The sequence below is a fragment of the Ahaetulla prasina genome, chromosome 10, assembly GCF_028640845.1.
Source record: "Ahaetulla prasina isolate Xishuangbanna chromosome 10, ASM2864084v1, whole genome shotgun sequence".
In the NCBI taxonomy this organism is placed as follows: domain Eukaryota; kingdom Metazoa; phylum Chordata; class Lepidosauria; order Squamata; family Colubridae; genus Ahaetulla; species Ahaetulla prasina.
Genome location: NC_080548.1, coordinates 33,322,452 through 33,331,984, shown reverse-complemented (window position 1 = coordinate 33,331,984; position 9,533 = coordinate 33,322,452).

Genomic DNA, 9,533 nt, shown 5'->3' with positions numbered 1-9,533 from the left:
GGAGAAAAAGAAGAAAATATCTAGCTTTATTTCTACTCACCAGAAGAGCCTCTCTCGGCCTCTGGCGAGCAGTTTTCAGTTACGCCAAATCTGGACATTGCTGGACATTTGATTCCCTTTGGGAAATGAGCGGTTGGGACACAGAAGTAGTCCTCGACTTACGACCATGATTGACTCCAAAATTTCTGTTGCTAAGTGAGATAGTTTTGCCCTATTTTATGACTTGCTTGCCACAACTGTTAACTGAATTACTGCAGTTGTTAAGTTAGCCACACGGTTCTTAAATGAACCCGGCTTCCCCTTGGGCTTGAACAGACTAACAGAGTTGGAAGGGACCTTGTAGGTCATCTAGTCCAACCCCCTGCCCAAGCAGGAGACCCTACACCATTGCTGACAGACGTCAGTCCAGGCCGGGCTTTGCTCGTCAGAAGGTCGCAAAAGGAGACACTGCAACTGTGATAAATATGAGTAAATTGCCAAACGTCCAAATGTTGATCCCATGACACGCCACGATGGTCGTAAGTGTGAAAAACGGTCAGAAGTCACTTGTTTCAATGCCGTTGTAACTTCAACCCATCATTAAATGAACTATTGTAAATTGAGGATTACCGAGACAGGGTTTCCCCCCCACCTTTGGGAATCAAGGGGTTGAAATGGACTATCCCCCCCCCCCCCCGGTTTCTAGAATATCCCCTTCCTGGCTTTCAGGTTTCCTGCCTGGAGCTGCCCTCATTTCCCCTCCCTCCCTCCTGGCTGTTCTGTGCCCCCCTCTGGTGCCACCTCCTTGGTCTGGAGAGGATCCAGAATCCTGTGGGCACCGTTTGGTCATCGGTCCTCAGTTGACTGTGGCATGACTCATTCGGTGGCTGACCAGTCCTGTAAACAAACCGTCTCTGGCTGTGTCCAGAGAGCTCACTTTCTCCGGCCTCAGGCCTCCACTCTCTTTCGCCTCCTTCCCAATCCCAGCCCCATGCCAGTCACCAGGTGGGGCTGTCTTGGCTGCTCATGGGCAGAACCCCCAGAGATGGATTGCATCATCCCAGCTGGCTGTTTGGACTTCCCTTCAGGCCAGCGGGGGAGGCCGGCAGTCAGCACCTGGACGAGCCAAACTACACAGAACGTAAGAGGTGGGAAAAAAGCAACTAAGCCTGGAAAAAATAACAGCGAATTTACTTTGAAAGAGTTTCATATACATTAACGCAGGAAATTCCAACCGTGGCAACTTTACGACTTGTGCAGCTCCCAGAATTCCCCAGCCAGTGCATGCTGGGGAATTCTAGCTTGTTGCCCAAACTAGATAACGTCCGGAGCGCTCTGATGCTGTTACCTAGTTTGGTAATGAAACGTCTGCAAAAAACAAGCAAGCTCAGAGAGCACCCAGGACCCCTCGTGTCAGTCCTGAGCTACAAATATTCTCCTTTATTAGATAGTCCTCTGGGCCCTGAAGCCTTTGGCTCTCCTGCCACCGGTGCTGAAGATCACTGGCCTCTCTTTGGCATCCGGCAGGTGGCAAAAAAAGGGCCACAGGGCCCACGTGCTGCATGGGGCCGTGTCTCCAAGGCTTGAGTCTCTCAAGGGGTGGTGACTGCTGCTGACACCTCCTCCATGATGAGACACACACCGCCCCCCCCACCCCCCACCCCCCCTGCTCTTTCAGCCTCTCCCACCGGCCTCTGCTAAGTGCAAAGCTTTTAACACTCTTTGGATTTCCTGATGAGTCAAATGCACTCTCTCCCCCTTCAAGGGGAGGACAGCGAGGGAAGGGAGGGGACGGAGGTGGGAAGAAGGCGGAGATGGGCCACTTTTGTCTTGGCAGATGTTCTGGCGCTCCCAGGCAGCTGGAAAAGATGGCCTTTCAGGGCCCCAGAGAAAGGGACCCCAAACGGCAGTTTCCAAGAGAGGCGAGACAAGGAGAGTGGCGGCCCAGGCCAGTCTTGGTTGTGAGGAAGCCAAGCTCAGCTGGCAAGGCAGGGCCTGGGATGTCCTGGGGCTCCTTTAGCCTTCCTGCCCTCTGCTCTTCCCCCTCCCTGTTGGTATTGCTGACAGGTGCCCTCCAATGCCAGCATCCCCAGCCTCTCCCTGGCAGCCACGGGTCTCTAATGGATGACTAATGAGACATGCGTGACCTGGTGGCATAGATTAATCCTGCCCAGGATGGCTTGGTGGATGGGTCAGGCTGAGCCTTGCAGGAGAAGCGGGGGGGGGGGGGCAAACAGGGATCCTTTATGCAAGGGAGGGGCTCTCTTGGCAGTGTGAGGAGGGGCTGCAGCCCTGAATTGAGGGATTGAAGGGGGCTCTGAGTCTCACCCAACGAAGCTGAAGGGCTCCTGGCATCTCAGATGTTCCTGGATAATTGATAGCTCAGGAGGAGCAGCAAAGCTGGCAGATTATTCCCCCCCCCTTGCTATTTCCTCCCCCCACATTGTCCGAGGCTTTTCCCATCTTCCTAGAAAATGCAATTCGCTCCCGGAGATTGTAGCCCCAGGAACGCTGGCGAAAATGGGCTTTGCTGGGGAAAGGCGGAGAGGGAAGCCACCATGCACACGTGTGTGCAAGTGTGCGTGTCTGTCTCTGCCCTGGGTGGGGTCTGTGCAGAGCGAGCGCCATAAAAGAACTAAATCTGGCATCATCGGAGGAAAGCCAAACGGACCGTGCCAAGCACTCCGCCCTCTCTCTCACCTGTCCTGTGCTGGGTTTGCAAGTCCGGGCAGGTCTTTGGAGGCTTCCGGGGTCTCCCAAGGACCCCCCCCCTCAAACCGTTGCTGGCTTCTTGACTATTCAGACAGGACCAGGTGTTGCTGAGAGATAATTTACCACTTGCCAACAAATCATAAGGACTAGAAACTTGATTTCTGTGCAGTTGAAAGGGCCCCTGACCTGGGTTAGAACATAGAACCAAAGGGCTGGAAGGGACCTTAGAGGTCCTCTAGTCCAAGCCCCTGCCTAGCCAATTCCTGAAAGAGGGTTTGCACGGTGCAGTTCAAAGAGGGCCAGAGCTGTGGGGCGAGCAGCTTCTCCCCGTGGCTCTTCCGGGTGCAGAACATCCTCGGCAGCCGTCCCTCCAGTGTGGGCCAAGGGATTCCGTCACGCAGCTCGGCCTCCGATGAGGTCATGGAAACTGCTTGGGAGGGTTAAAGGAAAGGATACCAAGAGGTGCCACTTCTTGGCAGCAGAGCCGGTTCAGTGGAAAGCCAGCCGGCCCCTCCCTGCCGTGGCACTTCCGGAGGACGCTTGGATCAGATCAGGGCTTGCTTGCTTTTTTAATAGTTTTTTTTCCTGCAACTTGTTTTATGGTGATGGTTTCATTTTATGTGGATTTTATTTCTACCGTGGAGGTTTAAGCTGTTCTCCCCCCACCCCCGTTGAGTGAAGTGCTGAGAGCCTGATTGAAACAGGAGGCAAATGTAATAAATAAATAAACGCTGCATGTGAGACCACAAGACCCCGACCGGAATTCCAGATTGTCCAGGGATTACTTGCAAATGGTTTATGATTCTCGCAAAGGGATTTCTGTCTACCTGAGGGACCCAGAGACTGATGCTCCCCCCAAGGCCTTCCCCCCCTCCCCCCTCTCAGTGAGGATGCTGTTCACAAGGCCGGGGCTGCCTTTGCATCACGGGACTGGTGGCATCCAGGACCCCCCCAGGACCCCCCCCATCAGAAGTGCAGGTCCTTGACTTGCGACTGTAACGGAGCCAGCCATTAGGGTTGCAAGTTATGATGGTCATAAAGCAGATCGATCTGATTTTACGACCTTTTTGTTTGTGGTGGCCGTTAAGCAAATTGCTGCAGTTGTAAAATGAATCCATGGTCATTAAGCAAACTCATTGTTTGCTATGGGGTATTTTTTTAAAAAATCAGAAGTAAAAGCTAGTTTTTGGCAAAAATGTGTATTCTGACCAGGGGGACATTGCTGATGGCCATGAATGCACCCACAGGACTGAGGGGGGAGAGGGAACAGCTGGGTGTCATAACTTAGGAACTGTCATAAATTTGGAACCTTTTTTTGGGGGGGGAGTCCCTTTTTTGGGGGGGGGGAAGTGCAGGACCTATTTCACAGACAAAAGCCAGGAAAAGCTCCAGGCCCAGACAAGATAACTCCTTCTTGCTTAAAAGTCTGTGGTGACCAATTGGCCCCCATCTTCACCCATATTTTCAATAAATCACTAGAGATGTGCTATGTTCCTTCTTGCTTCAAACGCTCTACCATCATCCCAGTGCCGAAGAAGCCCACCATCAAGGATCTGAATGACTACAGACCAGTTGCTTTAACATCTGTAGTCATGAAAACCTTTGAAAGGCTAGTGCTTTCCTACCTGAAAACCATCACGGATCCGCTGTTAGACCCCTTGCAATTTGCATACCGAGCAAATAGATCAACAGATGATGCTGTTAATATGGCTCTGCACTACATCCTACAACATCTTGAGTCTCCAAAGACCTATGCAAGGGTGCTTTTTATAGACTTTAGTTCAGCATTCAATACCATCATTCCAGACATTCTTCTAACTAAGCTAAACCAGCTACAGGTACCGGAACAGACTTGTAAGTGGATCACAAGCTTCCTAACAAACAGGAAGCAGCAGGTGAAGCTAAGCAAGATCACATCAAATACCTGTACAATTAGCACAGGGGCCCCCCAAGGCTGTGTGCTCTCCCCACTTCTCTTCTCTCTGTATACCAATGACTGCATCTCCAATGATCCATTTGTTAAGCTACTGAAGTTCGCAGATGACACAACAGTGATTGGTCTCATTCGAGACAATGACGAATCCGCATATAGACGAGAGGTCGAACGACTAGCCTTGTGGTGCAACCAAAACAATCTGGAACTGAACACACTCAAAACCGTAGAAATGGTGGTAGACTTTAGGAGAAACCCTTCCATACTTCCACCTCTCACAATACTTGACAACACAGTATCATTCATTTTCATTCATTTATTTGATTTTTATACCGCCCTTCTCCCAAAGGACTCAGGGCGGTGTACAGGCAGATAAAAACAGACAACAGTAGAAACCTTCAAATTTCTGGGTTCTATCATATCGTAAGATCTCAAATGGACAGTTAACATCAAAAACATCATTAAAAAAGGACAACAAAGAATGTTCTTTCTGCGACTACTCAGTAAGCTCAAACTGCCCAAGGAGCTGCTGATCCAGTTCTACAGAGGAATTATTGAGTCTGTCATTTGCACCTCTATAACTGTCTGGTTCGGTTCTGCAACCCAACAAGAAAAACACAGACTTCAGAGGATAATTAGAACTGCAGGAAAAATAATTGCTACCAACCTGCCTTCCATTGAGGACCTGTATACTGCACGAATCAAGAAGAGGGCCGTGAAAATATTTGCAGATCCCTCGCATCCTGGACATAAACTGTTTCAACTCCTACCCTCAAAACAACGCTATAGAGCACTGCACACCAGAACAACTAGACACAAGAACAGTTTTTTCCCGAAGGCCATCACTCTGCTAAACAAATAATTCCCTCAACACTGTCAGACTATTTACTGAATCTGCACTACTATTAATCGTCTCATAGTTCCCATCACCAATCTCTTTCCACTTATGACTGTATGACTATAACTTGTTGCTGGCAATCCTTATGATTTATATTGATATATTGACCATCAATTGTGTTGTAAATGTTGTACCTTGATGAACGTATCTTTTCTTTTATGTCCACTGAGAGCATATGCACCAAGACAAATTCCTTGTGTGTCCAATCACACTTGGCCAATAAATTCTATTCTATTCTATTCTATCCTATTCTTTGCCAGGTGGGTCGAGTTCACACAATATCTCCCAGGAATTTAAGCCTTTTGGTAGGTGGAGGTCTATAGCTCTGTGCCAGGAAGGGGCAGTGGGAGGATCTGGGACGCCCCTTCTGAGGTCTGCAGAGGATCCCCTGGATATGGCAGGCTGGGCTTCTTTGGGGGGTGGGCGTGTTGGGGCTCACCTGCCTGCCAGCCCCAAACATCCCCATTTGGGGGCTGCTGCTCTTAACAGGGCTGCTGCCTCTTCTCTCAGTTTTGACAAGTGTGGGGGTGGGTCTGTCCACGGCTGCCAAGACGGGGAGTCCCTGGGAGGTGCAGAATGCAATTTATATGTAAATGCACCTGCCAAAATTTTTTAAAAATAAAGAATTAGTAGGGTTTGGCCTGATGGGATCGGCTGGAATGTAAAGAGAGAGAACAGGTTTGGGGGTGATGGGGAGGAACGAGGGGGTGGGAGGGTGGCCTTCCTCAGCTGATTGTCTGAAATGCCCCCCAGGGGGGTTGTTGGAGCCCCAGGAGTTAAAACAGTGGAAGAGGAGATGCTCCCACGTGGGGCTGAGCAAAGCTCCAGGTTATGGGTTGTTTTCAGATAAATTATGATTTGTGGTTTATCAACTTTTGTCAAGATGGCTTCACACGACACGAAGACCAAGAGAATCTCACGGGAGAGTTAGCCTGTGGTGGGAACCTGGCTTCCCCAATGCCCCGAATGTCTGGGGGCTCTTTCCGTGACCCTGGTGAGCTTCCTTCCACTTGCCTCCTTTAGCGGTATCTGACCAGCGTTGCATCTAGAGCTGGGGTCACCAACCTTTTGGACCTCAGGGACCACTAAATTCATGATTTTAAATCCCATGGACCGCTAATAAGATTTTTTAATAAAGATAAATAGTATTTAGTGCAATATAAAAAATGCAAATAATTTTTCTGTGGACCATCAAAATTTCCTCATGGACCCCCAGTTGGTGACTGCTGATCTAGGGACTGCCCCCCCTCACCAAATCGGGGACCTGCTTCTCTTTCCTCTTTTAAAATTCAATTCTCATAACCCCCAATGAGCAGCTGAGCCCTCTTGTGGGGCTCAAAGGAAGGTCTCACCTGAGCATAAGGGGGGGGGAGCGGGGGGGGAGGGGGGCTGCTGTCTAGTCCATGGCTCATTTTTCTTTCTGTTTCCTTTTGTGTTTGGTTTCAACCTTCATTGATTTTTCTGCCTTTCTGTGACACTTTTGCTTTAAGTGCTGTTTTTAAAACATGGAACTGGAATGAATGAATATGAATGAGTCTGTGGTCTCCTCTGAAAAGTGTGGGGGGGGGGGGGAGATTAAGCTGGGCGCAGCTTTTCCTTGATAGGGATGCAGGGGGAAGGGGCCGCCTCTGACAGCATCGGCCGGGGGGGGGGGGGGGGATTAGAGATGGCAGGGAAGCAGCACCTTTTGGGTGGCATCCAAGGCTCCTGGCACCTGCCTATCATGGGGAGGGGGTGGGCAAACCCTCATTCTCCCCCCCCCAAGCCTACAGCCAGGGGCTGTGCCCCCCAAGCAAGCCCCTGACCCAAGATTCTGGTGTCAAAACCAGCCCCCTCCCTTCCGTGTCTCCCCCACCACTGCCAGCATCCGAAATGGTGTCCTTTGGCTGTATTTCCGAGGAATTTGGGTGCTTATTAGTTTTCATCAGCTTCGCCAAAGTCTATTAAAATCCAATTACACAGCCAGAAGCACAAGGCTGAGAGCTCCTCGGCTGGGGCTACAGGCCTGGTGCCCCCTCCCTGCCCAGAAGGAAAGGCAGGTGGAGGAAGCAGCTTCGGCCCCACAGTCTCTCCTTCCCTCCAATCCCTCTAAGGGGCTTGAGAGAGACCCAGATTTGGGGGTCTTCTCTGCATAGCTCCAGGAATGAGATATTCTCCGGGGGGGGGGTGTCAGACAGTTGCACACACCCCCTTTGAGATGCAGCCAGAGAAGAGACTCTGAGATTTGGCTGCTGTTGAGGGTGCTGCTATTAGAGGGGAGGCCTGCCCCCCCCAGTTAGACCTGTCTTCAAAATGTCTCCATCGTCTTCAGGCATTTTTAGGTCTGTCTGTCAGCAACCACAGCAGGTAAGGGCCCCCGCCATCTGAAAGCCTTCTGCCCTCTAGCAGACACCTGGGCAGCAGGTGAGCCCCTCGGGTTGACCTTCCTTCGCTCCGGCTTCGAGTTTAGGGCTGAAAGGGGGATCCCAGCTCTGGGCACCCAGTTGCCGTTTCTTTCGAGATGCCTCAGAGGGCAATTAAATTTTCCCCAGGGGTCGCGTGGCAAACTGGATGCTGTGGAGGGCTGAAGCAACACACCTGTAAAGGTGTGCAGGGATACACGCACCTCCCCCCCCACACACATGTAAATTAGGAAAAAATAGCAAGGCATGAAGGAAGAAAATGCCCACCACTCTATTCCTGTCCAAAATGTTTGCATCACGAAAAGGGAAAGCCAAAGGCCTGAGCCACTGGGGCTGAGGGGCTGTTTCCTCATGGATCTGCTTGCCCCCCCTCCAATTGCATCCCCCCCTACCCTCTCTCTGCCCCCAATCCAAAGAACCCCCTTTTAGCAAATGGGGAGCAGAGAGCACTGCAGACAGAGAAGGCCTAAGCGAATCCATTTCTGCAAATGGAGAATAAATAAATAAATCAATGAGTCCATTTCTGCAAATAAAGAATAGCCAAGACACGCCAGGCTGAACCGGTCAGGGGGCAATGCTGTCACTGGCCCCCTCCCCTCCTCCCTCCTGGCCAGGGAAGTAATTGCTAAGTTCTAAAGGGACCCTCCTCCTCCTCCTCCCAATTTAATATCAGCAGCTGCATCGGGGAGAGGAGGCGGAGGAGGCAGAAAGGGGATTAATAAGTCAGGCTGTGGAGAGAGGCAATTGGGGCACAGAGTTTGGAAGCTGGCCTGGGAAATGGGTGTGTGTGTGTGTGTGTATGTGTTGTGAACGGCTGCAAACTGACTGAGGGACCCGGATAATCCTGCATGGAGTGTGTCTGACGAGGAGATGGCAAGGCAGGGGCAGAACTTCATGCCTCCTGCCATTAAGAAAATGAGGCCGGGTCCCGTGGTGGGTTTCTTTGCACCCCGACCCCCGTGTTCCAACTGCAAGGGAGAACCACTGCAGTGGGGAAGCAAAGCTGAGGCACTTTGTACATGCTCAGAGGGACCATCCTTGACTTGGCACCATGCTGATGCTCCGGTTGAACCCCACAGCTGTAAAACCCCAGACTCTGGAGGCTGCTTTATGGAGCTACTGCACAAGTAGTCCTTGATTTATGACCACAATTGAGCCCAACCTTCCTGTTGCTAAGCGAGGTGGTTCTTAAGTGAGTGTTGCCCACCTTTCTTGCCACAGCTGTTAAAGTGACTCACCGTGATTTTTAATATCATGGTCGTTAAGTGAATCTGACTTCCCCCGTTGACTTCGCTTGTCAAAAGGTCATAAAAGGGGATCACGTGACCCCAGGATGCTGCAGGTGTCCTAAATATAAAGCAGTTGCCAAGCCCTTGAATTTTGATCATGTGACCAAAGGGATGCTGAAAAATGTAATGTCAATTTTTTCAGTGCCGTTGTAACTTTGGTCACTAAACAAACAATTGTAAGTTGAGGACTACCTGTATAAGGGTTTCTGCCCCCCTCCCCCCCGTCAGCTCCCCTTCCTCTCAAACCTCCCCAGGCGTGCACTCCACATGCTGATCTGCAACACGCGTCATCTAAAGGGAAAATGGTGAATTTTTTAATA